Here is a 19569-nt window from a genome sequence, read left to right as displayed (position 1 = left end):
AAGAAACACATACTTACAGTTTGATCCATTATTGGTGATTCTAAATTTGATCACTTTGGTCCAAGTACTTAGTACACCTGATTTCTCCATGGTAAAAGATACTGTTTTTCTTCATAGTCAAGAAGTAATTTGGGGCTGGGGTTGTGGCTCATTGGTAGAATGCTTGAATGTGTGAGGCATTGGAATCGATTCTCAGCACCGCATATAAATAAATAAAATAAAGGTCCATTGATAATTAAAAATCTATTTCAAAAATGTTTTATAGTTGTAGATGGACAGAATGCCTTTATTTTATTTTTTATTTAAATTTTTTTATGAGATACTGAGGATCGAACCCAGTGCCTCACACATGCTAGGCAAGTATTGTACCACTGAGCCACAACCCTGGCCAAACTTTATTTTTTTTATGGTACTGGGCATTGAATCAAGGGCCTTGTACATACTAGGCAAGCACTCTACTACTGAGCTCTATTCCCAGCCCCTGAATATTCTCAATTTTACTAAACAAAGTACAATATTTTCCAAAGATAATTTTTCAGTTTACACTCCATACTAATATTTAATATTTGACATTGTCAGAGTTTAAGTAAGTTTAGGTCATTTTGGTAGATGTGTATGCAATAGAATATCATTTGTGTGTGTGTGTGTGTGTGTGTGTGTGTGTGTGTGTGTGTTTTGTAAGTGGATGTGATACCTTTTTAAAGTTTATTTTTATGTGGTGCTGAGGATTGAACCAAGTGTCTCATATGTGCTAGGCAAGCACTCTATCACAGAGCTACAACCTCAGCCCTCATTTTGGTTTTTATTTGCATTTTTCTAGTTAATAATGTTGAGATTATTTTAAAAACATGTTTATTGGTCAGTCCTCCTATTTGACATGCCTACTAAAGCCTTTTGTTTCATTTTTCTTTTTGTTTAATTATTAATTATAGAACTTTAATAAAGTATTTGGGATGTTTAACCTATATTAAGCATATGTGTTGAAAATATCTCAGTTGAGAGCATGTCTCTGGATTCTCTGGATCCTTTGACAAATAGTAGTTCTATTTTAATGTCAGGTTTATTAAATTTATAGCTTGTTCTTTTGTTTTAAGGTTTATAATTTTGTCTTTCATAGTTTGTTGTTAGAAGATCCTTGAGAATGATCTTTCTCTGAGGTGAATTAGAGATTTGATTTCTGTATGTTTTGTGTGTGTTCTACCAGTTATCCCAGAACATGAAAAGGGTGTCTTTTCTACACTTACCAGCAGCCATATATTAGATTTTCATATATGAGATTTTTGGAGTGTTCTTTTTTCAATTTATTATTCCCTGTACTACTTATGTACTCTAACAGTTTTATAGTAATTTTTTATACAATAACACAAAGACCTATTTTTGACTTTGTCAGTCCTATCCATAGCTCTTTTTGTATTTATTTGTTGGTCTTTATTATTTCCTTTTACTCTCTTTAGATTTATTCTGCCATTGTTTTCTCATATTTTAAACTGAAAACTTAGGTAAATTAATTTTATACTTCTAATATAAGCATAAGGTTTTATTTTTTGTTTTAGTTGTAGTTGGACACGATTCCTTTACTTTTGTTTATTTTTATGTGGTGCTGAGGATTTAACCCAGCGCCTCACACCTGCTAGGCAAGCGTTTTACCGCTGTGCCACAACCTCAGCCCCTATAAGCATAAGGTTTTAACTTTTTATCTAGGTACTTACTACTTTGGTTGATGGTTACAAATTTTGATATATAGTAGTCTCATCATTTAGTTTTAATATTTCCTTTAAACTATGATTTATTTTACCCATACATCTTTTAGAATTATATTTCTCAGGCCTGTAGGGTTTTTTCCTGATTATCCATTAATGAAGTATATTTAATATAACTGCTTTTGAGGCAAAGAAGGTAGTCTTTATAAAGCAAGGTAGTCTTTATAAAGCTAGACCTTTGAAATTTTAAGATTTGATGTGTAGCCCAATATGTGTCTAATTTTTTTCTGAATAATCAGTGTCTTTACAAGAATTTGTCTTCTGCAGTTGTTGTGAAAAATATACTAAATAAAGTTTGTTTTTGTTTCTATTCTATAATCTTGCTGATTTTGTCTCTCTTTTATCTGTCATTTCTAGAATAAATATATAAAATAACCCACTGTATTTGTGAGTTTACTTTTTCTTGTAGATTCATTATCTTTGGATAAATATGTGTATATTTTTAGTAATGTAAAGTTAGAATCTTTAAATCTGCATGGAGAATTGAATGTTTCATTATTATGTAGTTAGTGATCACTTTATTTTATTTTATTTTATTTTTATTTATTTTTTTTTTATTGGTTGTTCAAAACATTACAAAGCTCTTGACATATCATATTTCATACATTAGATTCAAGTGGGTTATGAACTCCCATTTTTACCCCAAATACGGATTGCAGAATCACATCGGTTACACATCCACATTTTTACATAATGCCATATTAGTAACTGTTGTATTCTGCTACCTTTCCTATCCTCTACTATCCCAATGATCACTTTATTTTTAAAATTTTTTAATATATTTTTTTTTAGTTTTCAGTGGACACAACATCTTATTTTATGTGGTGCCGAGGATTGAACCCAGCGCCCCGTGCATGCCAGGCAAGCGGGCTACTGCTTGAGCCACATCCCCAGCCCCAAGTGATCACTTTATAATAGTGCTTTTACTTAAAGTTTGTTTCACCTTATAGTTACACCTGCTATCTTTTAATTAGTATTTTCCAGATGTCTTTTCTGCCCTCTCATTTTCACCCTTTTTGTGTATTTCCTTTAATATATCCCTTGAAAACAACAGATTTTAATTAGATTTTGTCCAGAAATTTACTGACATAGTTTTATATATATTTCTACCATTTTGTTTTGTGATTGTAACTTTTTAAATATTTCTATTTCTTTCCTTTATTCCTTTAGATTGGTTCCTTTCTGCCCCCATCACCCTTTTGTTCTAGTCTTTGGGAAGAAACACATTCTACTTATATTTAGTGCTTTTGATAAAAATTTTATTTAATTGGATATATTTAAGTTACCAAAGTCTAAACTCAACTTTGTTTCCGGTCCAGCAAAATGCTATTAGAATAATGAAAATCATTGCTTTTACCACTTCTATGCTATCTTTGTGATGTATTTATATATAATTCAGAAAATATAGCAATGGTTTATAAATTGGCAGAAGTGATTGGAATTGAAGTAGTCTAATATCATTGTACTGCTGGGTAGAAAATAAAGATTAAGTTTAAGCTTTGATAACAGTATATCCTGTCAAATTTTAAACATAAGCTTCAAAATAATGCACACACACATATGGAGACATAACTGTTTGATGGTTTATTGCTTCCTTTGATCATTTCCCTTTCCTGTGTTCACTTTTCTTCTACCTGAAGTAACATCCATTACAGTTTTTTTTTAGTGAGGATCAACAGCTGAAAAACTGTCTTTGTCTAAAAACTTCTCATTTGGTAGGGGCTAGGGCTATACCTCACAGGTAGTGCTTATTAACATGTATAAAACCCTGGCTTTGATTCCCAGCACCCCAAAATGAATAAGTAAATAAAGGAAAAATAAAAGCTCACAAAAGTTTTTGCTGAGTAGAATTATAGGTTGATAGTTTCATGTTTTCACCAATATTTTACTATGAATATTTCCAAACATACAGAAATTAAAGGAGTTGTACAATGAATGCCAAATGTGTTTACCATCTAAATAGTATGACTAAAATTGTGTTCTATATTTGCTATATCAAATAACTAGCCGTGTCTATAGCCCTGTATTCTTCTATAGCCCTGTATTCTTTTTGATTCATTTCAAAGTAAATTACAGACATTAGTATATTTATCACTAAACACTTTAGCATGCATATCACTAACTAAAAGTTCTAGTATCTAGTTATAGCTTTTTAGGTAAAATTTACATACAATAAAATGCATTAATATTAAATTTACCACTTGAAGAATTTTGACAGATTCACTTTTGCAAATCAAAATACTATCAAAGGGGGCTGGGGATCGGGATGTGGCTCAAGCGCGCTCGCCTGGCATGCGTGCGGCCCGGGTTCGATCCTCAGCACCACATACCAACAAAGATGTTGTGTCTGCCAAGAACTAAAAAATAAATATTAAAATTCTCTCTCTCTCTCTCTCTCTCTCTCTCTCTCTCTCTCTCTCTCTCTCTCCTCTCTCATTCTCTCTTTAAAAAAAAAAATACTATCAAAGGGCCAGGTATGATGGTGCATGCCTGTAATCCCAGTGATTGGGAGGCTGAGGCAGGAGGATTACAAGTTTGAGGCCAGCCTCAGCAAACTTAGGCCCTACGCAATTTAAGGAGACCCTGTCTAAAAATAAAAAGGCCTAGAGATGTAGCTCAGTGGTTAATTGTCCCTGGGTTTAATCTCCAGTACCAAAAACAAATAAATCAAAGCGAAGAAAAATACCATTGCTCCAGAAAGTACATTTATACTTCTTCCCAGTCACTTCTTTCCCTTGTATCCAGAAGTAATTACTGTTCTTCTATTCTAGATTTTGTCTCTTCTACTACTATCTACCTCTAAGACACAACCCCACCCCTACTTTTTCTATATGGATCTCAACTTGTTCCAGTACTACTTATCTAAAATACAAGTGATATTTTCAATTGTGGGTACCTTTGGAAATTTTACTGAATATTAATAGCCAATATAGTAGCCTTCTCTTGCTGCTGTAACAAATTTTACTATAACATTAGTGACTTAAAGTCATGCAGATCTGTTATCTTACAGTTCTGTAGGTCAAAAGCCCAATACAGGCTTCACCGGACTAAAATCAAAGTGTGAGCAGTGCTGCATTATTTTCTGGAAAGGTCCAGGAAGAATCTATTTCCTGCTTACTTGGGTAGTAGGCAGAATTCAGTTCATTTCATCTGGAAGTCCAAGGTCACCATTTTCTTGCTGGTTATAAGTTGAGCACCATTTCGTTTCTAGAGCTGCTTGGATCATCCTTTTTTTTTTTTTTAATATTTTTTAGTTTTCAGAGGACACAACATCTTTGTATGTGGTGCTGAGGATCGAACCGGGGCTGCACGCTTGAGCCACATCCCCAGCCGGGATCATCCCCTTTTAATCCATCTTTAAAGCCAGCAACAGGGAATTGAGTCCTTATCATAGCATATCTTGCCTGCCTAGCTGGGAAAGATGATTTTCTTTCCCTCCTCTTCCTAACCACTGTAACCTAAAGTTGTTTGGTGAGGATGAACAAGGTAGGCACACATGCCAGGGAAGCCGTGATGGCCTAACGCCGTGTACTGAAGCACAAGCAGTGAGGAGAGTTATCTATCCAGAGCATGTATGGCAGTGCCACTGTGATATTGGTTACTCCCAGGGGAATCAATCACATTTGTTTATATACAGAAGTATAAATATTTAAGGATAATGGAACTAGCATTTCTGTCAGAGAAGAGACAACACTAGAATAATGAATCGGTGGTGTTAAATTACAATTGGAAGTATTGGTGTGAATTCATTTATTTTCCTCATATTTATGATATAAAAATAAGCATAGATATAAATGTGTATATGCAATATATAAACACATATAAGTATATTCATTAGCTTTATCCGTTGAAAGGACCTAGGAGAAGTGATACATAAGTGAGTACACTAGCACTCAGATCATGTTCTCTAAATATCATCCATCCCCCCTTAATAGGAACCAGGGGTTTTTGAAGAAAAGTCTCATGTTGGGCAGGGCAAATACAAGATCCTGGAATGGCAGGTATGAGGAAGTAAGGAAGGCTCAAAGAACTATAAGGACCTGTTAAAATCCACAGAAGCCAGATAGAAGGAGTTCCAATTTGTCAAATCTGGGACAAATTTGACCACTGAAATAAATAATAATAATGGATTATAAACCTTTGAATGAAATGGGGACTCTCAAATCCACATCCAAATATAAGTTGAAAGTTTGATAAAGAATGGGTGAATGGGATGTTTACATAGTCTCATAATATTTCACCATAGAATCCTTATTAATACAAAGGGAAAAATAATTTTACAGTGTATAACTCTGGCAGGTATATCCAGAAGAATATTCCTAATACTGGGACATGTTGTTATCAAGTGCCCCCTGGTAGGTCCTGAGAAGAATGCAACATCACTTATGTGGAATTCCTTCCAAAACACATAACCTGATCATGAGGAAACATGAGAGAAAACCATACTATTCTCTACACACTGGCTTATAATCCTCAAAAGTGTCCAGGTTACAAAAATCAAGGCAATATTGAGAAATTGTTTCAGACTAAAGCAGGTAGATACCTGACATCCAAAGGCAATTTTATTCTGAACTAGATCCTTTCTTGTAAAGGATATTATTGGCAGAACTGGTAAAAATTTGAATGGAATCTGAATATCTTGAATGTAGTAATTGTATTATGGTTATGTAGGAGTATGTCTTACTTGACCATTGAGTGTATTCAGGCATGATATGGTATTAGGTCGGTAATTTACTCTCTAATGGGTCAAGAAACAAAAATGTTCCTTGTACTATACTTCCATCTTTTCTTTGAGACTGGTGAATGGATGGATAAAAAAACATCATACTACAGGGACACAGCCACATCAATGTTTATAGCAGCACAATTCACAATAGCTAAACTGTGGAACCAACCTAGATGTCCTTCAGTAGATGAATGGATAAAAAAAAATGTGGCATATATACACAATGGAATATTACTCAGCAATAAAAGAATAAAATCATGGCATTTGCAGGTAAATGGATGAAGTTAGAGAAGATAATGCTAAGTGAAGTTAGCCAATCCCAAAAAACCAAATGCTGAATGTTTTCTCTGATACAAGGAGGCTGATTCATAGTGGGGTAGAGAGGGGGAGCATGGGAGGAATAGACGAACTCTAGATAGGGCAGAGGGGTGGGAAGGGAAGGGGCAAGGGGTTAGCAAGGATGATGGAATGTGATAGACATCATTATCCAAAGTACATGTATGAAGACACGAATTGGTGTGAACATACTTTATATACAAACCAGAGGTATGAAAAATTGTGCTGTGTATGTGTAATAAGAATTGTATTGCATTCCACTGTCATTATTTTTTAAACATCAGTTTAAATTTTTTAAAAAATTAAAAATCTATACTGAAGCTCCATAGGATTTTGTTGGTCATACTTGTACAATTGGTGTCTCCAAACAATGTGGTCATTGTTGGCTTTTTCATGGATCTTTTTTTTTTTTAAAGAGAGAGGGAGAGAGAGAGACAATTTTTTAATATTTATTTTTTAGTATTTAGCGGACACAACATCTTTGTTTGTATGTGGTGCTGAGGATCGAACCCGGGCCGCACGCATGCCAGACAAGCGTGCTACCGCTTAAGCCACATCCCCAGCCCCTTTCATGGATCTTAAGATTGGTGCTTGTACTTATCTTCTTGGAGTTTCCAGCCTGATTTGTCTAGAGCTACTAAACAAGCCTGATTTTTCATACCTTATTTTTTTATCCATCCTCAGTGTGGTCATCTCATGATATGACAAGGGCTGGAATTGTGGCTCAGTGGTAGAGTGCTTGCCTGGCATGTGTGAGGCCCCGAGTCCAATCCTCAGCACTACATATAAATAAATAAAATATCCATTGACAATTAAAAAATACTAAAAAAAGAAAATGACAACATCTACTGTGAGGTTTAAATAATGTATTTATTTTACTATCATATTCTGCAATGCAAATAAAGTAGATCATATGCCTCTTAACAGATAAGTCAGAAAATATATAAATGATTAAGACCAAGAGAAAAGGGAAATTAGAATATACAAAAATTTAAATGTGTAGAATTGAGCTTCAAATTTCAATCTGTCTTTCATAGGAAAAACAAGTAAACAAGTCCTGTAAGTATGGGTTATGTGGATACCTCAATTTCATATTTATATTTCAAATGAAGATGTTTCTCTTATATATTAATTTGCAAATTAAGTTTTGAGTTTTCTGTTGATTTGTTTTGAGACTGGGGGAGTTAAAATCTGGAATTTGTGACTTTTTAAAAGATACCTGAAATAATTTCCTTATCATCATCATATTTTTTGCCAAGATAAATTAAAATCGTATGACAACTTAAAAACAATCTTCCATTATTGAATTCTTTTTTTGCTTGTTTCTCAAATGGTGCTTGTCCTTTGAATTCTGTTGATGACTTACCTTCTTTTCCCTTGTCCTTTTCTCAGTGAATCATCACACCCCACTCTAATGGTTTAGTTACCATTATAGATTGATGACTATCAAATTACTCATAGCTGTTCCAGTCCCAACTTCATTAACAAACTTAACAGTCTTAATGTTGTCATTACCTGATTGCTGTACTGATGGCTTGAATTTTACATGCCCAAACTTTCATGCTTATCTCTGTTGTGTTGTGCCTCCTCCTGCCTCCAATGAATCACATAACCATTTCTTCTGCCATTCCATCTCTCCAATTTTCCAAGTATAAGGTCTCTTTTGCACACAGTAGATGATAATGAACATTTAAGTTACCTGTAGCAATAAATAAAGCTATAGAGATCATATTCTATACAACTTATTCTCTCCTAGAATACAAAATAAAACTAGATAAGTATTAGGTACTTATATAGCTTTAAAAAAAAAACAAATTCTAAGGAGATTTCTTTCTGAAACCAAGGCAATATGGACTACTTACAGTTGGGATTCCATTCATTTTGGGAGACAAGCCCTGAAACCAAAGAATTGACTCCACATTAGTTTATTTCTAAAAATAAGAAACAATGCAATGCTGGAAATTTTTATTTGATATCATTATATTGTCTTAGAAGAAGACGTGGAGTTGGTAAGCAAATGCAAACACAACAGCAAGATTTGTAAAAGGAGTTGCAATACTGAAGAAAACAATGATAGCTGGGCATAGTGGTACACACCTTAATCCCAGCTATTTGGGATTATAAAGGTGAGGATTATATAGCCTAGTGATATGCTTGGGATCTATTTGAGATGAATACTTGAATATACTTCATGATGTGTACTTGGAATTATGAAGCTGGGAATATAACTCAGTATTAAAGTGCCCCGCAAGCCCAAGGCTCTGGGTTCAATCCCCAGCATCAAAAAAAATTAAAAAATAAAGTGAGTTCAATCCCTAGAAACAAGAAAAAAGGGAGGGGATACTGGGGGAGGGAGAAAACTATGTTAGAGGAGAAAGGCAGTGAGTTTTTTTAAAATTTTTTTTTAATATTTATTTTTCATTTATCGGTGGACACAACATCTTTGTTGGTATGTGGTGCTGAGGATCGAACCTGGGCCGCACGCATGCCAGGCGAGCGCGCTACCGCTTGAGCCACAGCCCCAGCCCGGCAGTGAGTTTTTTAAATGTTGGAAGAATGTCTTTTGTGACTTCAGACATTAATTTTACAAGGAAATGCTTCTATACATGTGACTCTTTTGGAACAAGTGTGAAATACACTTTAGACTTACTTTATCCTGGGGAAAATAATGTAACAGAGAAACATCACAAATATAATAAAGCTGGCAAATCCTGCCGCAGGTCATCCTCTATTATAGTAGTCCCATTTAGTTGTGCTCAGTGTAGGAAAGGCTTCACAGAGGAGTTGGACCTCAGTAGACATCTTGAGTATTCATACCACAGAGAAACTTTATAAGTGTTATAAGTTAGCCTGAAAAGAAACCTCAATTTACAATAAAATTCATGCAGAAGAAAAACCTTTTGAATGTAAAGAATGTGGAAAAGCTTTCAGTCACAAGTCAAAACTCATTGCACACCACAAAAATATTCAAGAGAAAAACCCTATGAACATAAGGAATGTTGGAAAGCTTTGGGCCAGATAGAGAAAATTCATTCTGGAGAGAAACTCTGTGAATGCAATGAATGTGGAAAAACCTTCTACCATAAAGGATATCTGTTCAAATCTGTGCCTGAGTTCATTTCCCCAGATGAATATATTTTAAACAAAAATGTTAGTTTATTCTACCTATTACTTAAAATATTTCTTATTTTCATGAAAGAAATGTTTCATATTTGAAGATAAATCATTCTTTTAATTTGGTGCATATTTTTCCTTACATAAATGTATCAAAATTTATTGAACCAATTCATTACTATAATTGAATCACTTTACCTAGTGTATTGCTATAACAGTAGTACCACAAATTACATATTAGGGGATATGTCTAGTAATGTCTATTGCATAAATTCCTCCATAAAACCTGGAGAAATTTTCAATTTTGATAGGTATTTCTCTATTTCCTTACTTTAGCTTATACCAGTTCAGCCACCCATAAGCAACATGTTTAGGAACGCATTTGCCTACAACATGTCTAAAAGATTAGACACCAGATGTCCTCATCTTGCCAATCTTATGTGTGGAGACCACATTTTTAAATTACACATATTATTGCAAAAGAGGATAAAAGATATATTCATAGTTCTTGCAGTTTTCCTTCTGTGATATATTTTCCCATATTCTAGTAGGTCATTATTTGTCTTTGTTTTTAATGATTTATATTACTCTTTTTGTAGGTAATAAGACTGTTTTGTGATAAAAATTGTGGGGAAAAAATTTTTCCCATTCTGGGATTTATATTTTGACTTTTAATAGTGTTTCCTTTATAATTTTGCCAAGCAAAAATAGATATTTTCCTACAATTTACACTATTTTTCCTCAATGTATTCTCTAAACTTTTGTTTCATTTCTTAATTCTCTAAACTTCTGTTTCATTTGCATTTAATTTTTCTTAAGACTGTGTATTAGGAATTAAGTTTTTAAATCTCTTCTTTGAGTGCCCAATTACACAAGGGCATTTAATGGATAATCTATATTTTTCAGATTAATATTAAATATCATGTTTACTGTATGAATTATTTTCTGAACTGCTGGGTCTACATTTAAGTTTTTCATTTAATTCCTTTGATTCATTATCTGTCTGTACCTGAATTACAAAGTTTCAACTATTGATTTATGCTATACATTTATTTTCCTAAAAGTTTTTAGAAATGTCAAGCATAGGGAAATTACAGGAATAATATAATAAACATATATACCCTTCACCTAGACTTATCATTTTTAATACATTTCCTATTACAAATTTTCTCTTTTTTCTTGCTATTTCTGTGTGTGTGTGTGTGTGTAATGACCATTTGAGAAAGTTGCAGAGAGTACTATTATAGCACACATGTCCTATGAACTGGATGTTCTCTAAGATGACCATGACAGAATAAATGTAGTTAGGAGATATAACAATTGCACAATATTATGATCTAATATATGTACATATTTAAATTTTTCTCAAAGCTTTTAAAATCCAAGATACAGAAATCAGATGCTACATTTAGTTATCTATCTCATTAGTCTCTTTTTATACTTTATAGCTTTATATTTCACAATTCCATATTTTTAGTCCCCAGAATGTCCTTCTACATATATTTTAAATTATTTCCCTATATTTGAATTCAGGCTAAATATTTTTGGGACATATTTTGTCTATCTTACAATATCACTTAAGGAGCCACATGATGTCAATCTCTCCATTTCTGATTTTAATGTCATTATTAAGGTTGTAGCCTGAAGTCCTATCCACTATAAATCTGTAAGTTTTCCTTTTATTTTTTGGTGGTGTTACTGGGGCTGAAACACAAGGCCTTACACATGTGAGGCAAGCACTGTACCACCAAGCTATGCCCCTAGCCAGTTCACTTTGAATAATTGAGATAACTGTGGATGATGCTTTCACACTTTTAGAATAAACATAGATGAAAATTTGTTTTATTTTTACCTTATTATGACTGCTAAAAATATTTCCTGGAAAATCTTTATGTAATACATAAATAAATATGAAATAATAAATCTAAACCTCAAGATTTGTAACATTTTAAAATCACATTAAATAATCCAAAATGCCTTATTTAATTGGGTGTAGTGCTGTGGGTCTGTAGTCCCAGCTACTGTGGAGGTTGAGGAAGGAGGATCCCTTGAGCCCAGAAGTTCCAGGTCTGTCTGGTAACATGACAAGGTGTGTGCGTGTGTGAAAATACTTTTATCATCATTTATTACCTTTCCTTATTTATTTGGGTCTATAGCTGGAGTTTTAAGTAATTCTAGTGTTGTATTATGTTTCTACTGCAGGCTACACTTTTAATTATTATAGGTTTATCTTAATACCTAATAGTTCTGATTCCCCAGTTGTTACTATTGTTAAGTTCACTGGCTATTCTGATTTAGTTTTCCATTTTCAGACAGTAATATTGAGTATAAAATACTAATTTAAAATAAATTTCAGAGCTTTGAGTTTGTTGGGAATGTGTCTGGGGTAGGGTATGGACAAGCCATCACTAAACTGGGGAGATCAACAGGTAACAGCTATATTTGTTTCATAAATAACAGAATAATTGGAAATCTGGGAGAAACTGCCTTGGAGAGATGGGCTGAATGAGTGAGGGGAAAACATTGTTTTTTATGATATTTCATTGATATTTCAACATATAATGTCTGATGAAAATGAATTTATCTTCATCATAGCAAATCTGCATAGAACTGAGGTTTTAGAAGATCTTGGTTCATTTTACACATTTTTTTAGATGTTGATGGACCTTTATTTTATTCATATATGGTGCTGAGGATCAAACCCAGTGCCTCACATATGCTAGGCAAGCGCTCTACCACTGAGCCCCAGTCCTAGCCCCAATCTTGGTTAATTTTTATGCATATTTTAATGTATTTATCTCTTCTTGTGACAAGTCTTTAAACAGCATTTCCAGGTGAAGCATGCACATCATAAAAATGAGTGGCCTGAATTCTCATATGATTCCCCACAACATAAGCCTTAAGCAGATCCTTCTTGTAACCATTCACCATCAAATGTAAATTTCATCTTTGCTTAAAGAAAAACTAATGAAAGATGGTGACAGTTTCACAAAAAGGGCCCCATCAACACCATCTTCTATCTTCTCTTCCTAGGAAATCTTACTCAGTGGAGAATAGCATGGTGCTTTGGTTGTTATGTAGATGAATATAACCCCTTGAGATTTGTGTACTGGAAGCCTGGTCCCCATTATGGTGGTGGTGAGGTGGTAGAACCTTTATGAGGTAAGGATTTGGGGAGTTAAATAAGCCATGGGCATCAACTTTATCGATGGATTCATACTTTCTGTCAAGAATTCCAGTTCTTGCTGGGCGTGGTAGTGCACATCTGTAATCCCATCAACTGGGGAGGCTGAGGCAGAGGGATTTAAGTTTGGGGCCAGCCTCATCAAATTAGCAAGACCCTGAACAACTTACCGAGACTTTGTCTCAAAATAAAAAGTAAAAAGGGCTTGGGATTACAAGAATTCTACCTTTCATGGGTCTAGATACCATGAGAATTAGCTGTTATATAAAGAGCAGGCCTGGACCTTGAATCACTCTTGCTTCCTAACTTACGGTGTGACTGCTAACTCCCTCTCAGACATGCTCCCATCATGATGCCATCTCCATGTTGTGATGCAGCCAGGGAGACCCTCACTAGAGGCAGAACAATGAGGCTCCCTAATGTTGAACTTTTCAGCCTCCAAAAGTAAGTTAAATACGCCTCCTTTCTTCATATATTATCCAGACTTGGGACTTATTTTAGCAACAGAAAACAGACTAATTAGTATTCATGGCTTTCCCTAATGAGCTCTCGCCTAAGTACTAAACTCTGTCTCATCACTTTTCAATTAGGTCAGAACCACCATGTGGGATTTGGGGTCCTATCAAGATTCCTGGCCCCACATAAACCAAGGAGTTTAATAGAAAGAATAACTTTTTTTTTTTTACTTTTTTTTTTTTTTTTTACAATTAGATGGAAGATTAAAAGGGAGAGCCCTGGGCTGTGTGACTGGAATGGGCAAAAATGTTTAGGAGGTTCTGGGTAGGACTTTCCTGCCCAGGAAAGGTCAGGATCATGAAAACAAATGTTCATATGTCCCGAGAAAACAACATATTTCAGGAAGGAAAGGGGATGAATCACCTTGCCTGAGTTGTGGCTTTCCATGACAAGAGATACACATTCCTCCCTGGAATTCAAAAGGGCAGAGTCAAGGCAAGGTTGCTGGCACCACAGTGAACAGAACTAACTACTGATTCAAATGACCATCCTTTCCCCTGCTCAACCCTGTTCATTTTCTCCACCTACAAATCCCCCCTCAACACCCAACGTGGGTTGGAAAATGCACAAATCCCATTCTTTAACTAAGCCTGGCCCCTCAGACTCCTGTAGTGATAGAAGGTTGGACTCCAGGGACCTGAACCTGTTTGTAAGTGGCTATCCAGAAGCTCCTTCCTCTATTACTCCTTCTTTCTTCTGAGTAACCCAAAGTTTTTCCGTGGAACAATAAATTCAAAAGGAATTAAATTGTGATCAGAGTCATCTCAAGGTTGACTCCTAGCTTCCACCCCTCAAAGTTGTTCTATGTGAATTTCTAAGAAAAGAACTATGTCCCCCCTAATGCATCTTTTTGGGCTAAAATCCAGACAGAGAAATTCTGTTATCTCTCTAAATTTAGATCCCAATTACAGTCTTCTTGTCCTCAGTTCCATCCTTACACAAAGGTATAATTTCCTGTTCCAATGTTTTCTGAGACTAACTGTATAAACAGTATACTATAATGGAAAGAATACTAGACATCAAGATTTGGGTTCTCAAATTTCCATCTAATGCTTAGTGGGTATAAATTAATAAATTATTAAATTATAACATTTTCTGGAGGTACTAAGTCAAAAATAGAAAAGTATAATAATTTCCAATATATTTAACGTAAAATGAGATATAAGATTGCCTGTATTTGCAGACAAAGAAAGTTATAAAATTCTAGACTTCCTTTTTTTCTTCTGGGAAATTTTTTTTTCACATTTTGAATTATATTTTATTTTAGGGGAAAAGAAAAATGTTAAGAATGACCTTCATATAATATTATAGAATCTATCTCAATTATGTGAAAAATACTAGGAATTTTAGTAGGCCATGTCATCTGTCAAAACTTATTCATACCTTCTTGTATAGGTACTAGTAGACACAGAAAAACAACACATAAAACTCTGCAATTCAAAAGAGGGAGATTAGTCTGTGACACAGATTTCTAATAAAACAGAATAATAATGCCTCCTGAAACAATATTTTGTAAGTCCCTAAAACATTTTCTCAGCAAAAATGAAACAATACTGTATGTAATGTTTACAGTAGAACAGGCCACATTTAAGAAGAAACCAGAGAACACTACAGAGATTTTGAAAAAGAACAATACACTTCAAGAAAGAAAAAAGTAGGATAATGGCTGCATACTCCATCTGAAGTAGGGTTCACAATGTTGTCACAGAACTCAGAGACATAAAATATATGAAAACTATAAGGAAAACAATAAACAAAAGGCATCCCAAATATTTAAAATATGTCTAAAAGGTGTTCCAAAGTCAAGAATGGGTAGAGAAGAAAATGATATCCTTTGGTTTTTGGTACCAGGGATTGAACTCAGGGGCACTCAACCACTGAGCCACAAGCCCTCTTTTTTATTTAGAGACAGGGTCTCATTGAGTAGCTAAGCACCTCACCATTGCTGAGGCTGGCTTTGAACTCATGATCCTCCTGCCTCAGCTTCCCAAGCCACTGAGATTACAGGTGTGTACCACTGTGCCCAGCACTATTTTTTTTTTAAAGAGGAAAATTTGTTTTAAAAAAGATAGCCTTGGTGGGTGTGATGGTGCATGCCTGTAATCCCAACAACTTGGCATGCTGAGGCAGGAGGATTCCAAGTTCAAAACCAGCTTCAGCAATTTTGTGAAGCCCTAAGCAATTTAGCAAGACCCTGTCTCAAAACAAAAAATACAAAGGTCTGGGGATATGGCTCAGTGCTTAAATGCCTCTGGGTTCAATCCCTGGAAACAAAAAACAAAAACAAAACCCTTTTGATGAAACAAGACAGGAAAACAATTTTCATTGTCATTTCATTTGTCCTATGTTATAAGGGAAACAAATCAATTATTAAAAATATTTAAAAGGTATATCTGTTACTAAGAATTTTTCTCCTTCCCCATCAAGTTATTGGTCATTTTAACTGATTATAAATTAATATCATTTTAACGGATTATAAATTAATATCAATGTTTCATATTTTTGTTTTTTTACCTTTTTTTTTTTAACAGTTCAGGGGCCTTGGAGTCATAGGGAAAGTTCCAGCAGTTCAGGCTCCTTTCCATTTTCTCACAAACTGTGCTTCTCTTGTGTGGAACAGACTGGTGATTCAGTTGAAAACAGGCACCTTTCTTTTTAGCTTCCTTCTTTTTCTGATCATTTTCCTTCATGTGTTTCAGGAAGCTGTCTTGGCTCTTTAAGAGTACTTTATATGCTCAATATACACAATAATTCTCTTGGCAAGAATATTGTCCTTAACTTGCTGTTTACAACAGTGCCAACATATGCTGGTTAATACTGTAACTCCTAGTTTTGCCATGGTAGCGTTTGTGGGGCATTCCTTTTTGAACAGTATTCATTCCCTTAATGTCTATGATGTCACCTTTCTTGTAGGTGTCCATATATGTGGCCAAAGGAATAACTCCATGTTTTCTAAAAGGTCTAGAGAACATATATCTGGTTCTTCTCCTCTTTCCCTGTGTGTTCATTTTGGTGAACTACTGTAAGACTGTGGTTCTGGCTGAAAAGCTCTATGCTATTTTTAATTGGCAGAAATCTTTCATGTAGTAAAATTTACCACTTTTCCTATACATATAGTTGTATAAGTATATGTAATTTGTGTATGTAATCATATATGTAATTTTTTTGTTCGGTTAGTTCTTCTGCAGATTTAGAGTCATCAGAGAACTTAAACACTACATCAGACAAAATCATGATGATCACTTTAGGGTGCTTCTGTATAATAGGAGCTAGAATCCAGGACACCCAACAAGAATAGTTGTGCAATCAGGTAGAATAAAATGCTGAAGAGCAGAATAATTTAAAGGCAAAGATTTGAGTGTTATTCCGGCATGTAGGAAGCAGATGATCTGTTCCAGTCCTAAGCAATAGATCTGAAGTAGGTGTCTGCATGCAATCATCATTATTCAGATCATGATTAAGTCAAAGCAGGATTTTTTTTCAACTTAACATTAGAAAAATTGGAATTCAACATCATTACAAATGAGTTTTAAGCTTAAGTAGTGAAAAATATATCAAAAGTAAAAACCTCTCTTTCACAGGAGTCCTTGAAAAAGTATACTTCACATTTTTCAGAATGAAATAAACAGAGACTATGTAATGTTGACAAGCTACATATGAAACAATTTCCTAGAACTCTGTATTACAGAGAATATATATTACTTTACATAATATGCATATATATATGATTTAACTTGTTAATAGTCTTTTTATAGGTCACACATAACTCCATTGGCTAAATCTTATTCAGAGCAAATTTTTGAAAAATTGAACACACACACACACACACACACACAAACACACAGGTAACCAGTGAATAAAAAAGAATTCAAAATTAAAACAAGGATTATCTAGATGTTAATAAAACTTAGGGTCTCTAGCAATATTCAAAGAAAATCTTTCACCTAAAGTGCTTGCAATTTGAGATTGCAAAGGACTATACCTAAGCATTCAAGAAAACACAATAAAAACAAAAAACAAATTAATAATGAAATGTACTTGTGAACTTAGAATAAAGTAAATAAAAACAATTGAAAGTTTGAAGAAAATCAAGATAAAATTTTTTTAGACTTTTTTAGTAGTTGTAGATGGATAGCATGCCTTTGTTTTTATTTATTTATTTTTTTTTTTAATATTTATTTTTTAGTTCTCGGCGGACACAACATCTTTGTTGGTATGTAGTGCTGAGGATCGAACCCGGGTCGCACGCATGCCAGGCGAGCGCGCTACCGCTTGAGCCACATCCCCAGCCCTGTTTTTATTTTTATGTGGTGCTGAGGATTGAACTCAGTGCCTCACACATGCTAGGCAAGCGCTCTACCACTGAGCTACAACTCCAGCCCAAGAGAAAGATATTTGTGAAACAGCAAATGAAATGAATGTGTCTCCTTCAAATAAATATAGAATAATAATGGTTAAGAATATGAGTAGAGATAATAATACATATTCAGAGATTGAAAATTAAGTCAATTACATGCTCTTACAGCAACAAAATTTGAAATATAAAGAAAATAAAACATGGGCTGGGGATGTGGCTCAAGCGGTAGCGCGCTCGCCTGGCATGCGTGTGGCCTGGGTTCGATCCTCAGCACCACGTACCAATAAAGATGTTGTGTCTGCCAAGAACTAAAAAATAAATATTAAAAATTCTCTCTCACTCTCCTCTCTCGCTCTCTCTTTAGAAAAAAAAAAAGAAAGAAAGAAAATAAAACATGGTTTATCAGTTCTAAAATTTACTTTTATCCAATTTTTTAAGATCTCTGAAATTGGGATTAAATGTATTATGTATTACAGATTAATTGGCACAGTTTTAAAAAAATATTTTTCAGTTATCAATGGACCTTTATATTATTCATTTATGTGCAGTGCTGAGAATCGAACCCAGTGCCTTACACATGCTAAGCAAGCACCCTATAACTGAGCCACAACTTCAGCACCAATCTGCAGCTTTAAAATATTGAGAATATAATAAAAATGACATGTCTTACAATATATGGCATTGAAAGTTACATGTAATAATAATATATAACCCATAAAATCTCTAAACCTGGAACCATACCCTTTCCTCTTTCATAATGTTCTTCATCTAACTTCATTTACCATATATATATATATATACATATATATATATATATACATATATATACACATACATACATAAACATATATACACACTATTAGTATGTATATATATAATATATATACTATTAGTATGTATATAAGATACTAATATTATACAACATACTAATAGTACATATCATATATACTGTTGTATACTTTTATATATATATATATATATATATATATACACACACACATACATATATACGTATGATACACACATTTTTATATTTCTTTTTTTTTGTAGCAGAGATTAAACCCAGGGGTGCTTAATCACTGAGTCACATCTCCAGCCCTCTGCCCCCTTTGTTTTCCTCTAAGTTGTTTAGGGCCTGGCTGAATTGCTGAGGCTGACTTTGAGAAAGATATTTGTGAACTTGTTATCCTCCTGCCTCTGCCTCCCAAGTTGTTGGGATTATAGGCAAGTGCCACTGCAACCAGCATACTTTTATATTATCTGCAATTATATTCTTGTTCCCTGCCCCCAAAAGCAACACATTGTGATAATTAATCTCATTTATTTTTTTCTTTACTATATTTTTTCTTCACTTTTACTTTTCATTATCCTTGGTGTTTTCATTGCTATTCTTTTTCCAACTTCTTGAATTTTTATGGTTAGTTTCTTTACTCATAATCTGTTTCATATTCAAACAGTGATGGGCTTAGAGCTATAAAATTTTCTCAGTGTAAGATCTGGCAGGTCCTCACTGATTTTGCTAACATTTATTTCAAACAAAAATGCAATTTTATCTTGGTATTTTTTTTTTAAGAGA

General features: G+C 34.0%; 1 pseudogene across 1 annotated transcript; it reads right to left on the bottom strand.

Annotated features, from left to right (window-relative positions):
• Window positions 1-16183: 16183 nt before the first annotated feature.
• LOC308637282 (large ribosomal subunit protein eL21-like) lies at window positions 16184-16644 on the bottom strand (annotated as a pseudogene). The gene has a single exon. The product of its transcript is annotated as a large ribosomal subunit protein eL21-like (transcript).
• Window positions 16645-19569: the final 2925 nt, after the last annotated feature.

Source organism: Spermophilus citellus (assembly GCF_964194105.1).
Source record: "Spermophilus citellus genome assembly, chromosome: 18".
Classification (NCBI taxonomy): domain Eukaryota; kingdom Metazoa; phylum Chordata; class Mammalia; order Rodentia; family Sciuridae; genus Spermophilus; species Spermophilus citellus.
Note: the sequence above shows the minus strand (reverse complement) of the source record. Positions and strands in the feature narration are given on the sequence as shown.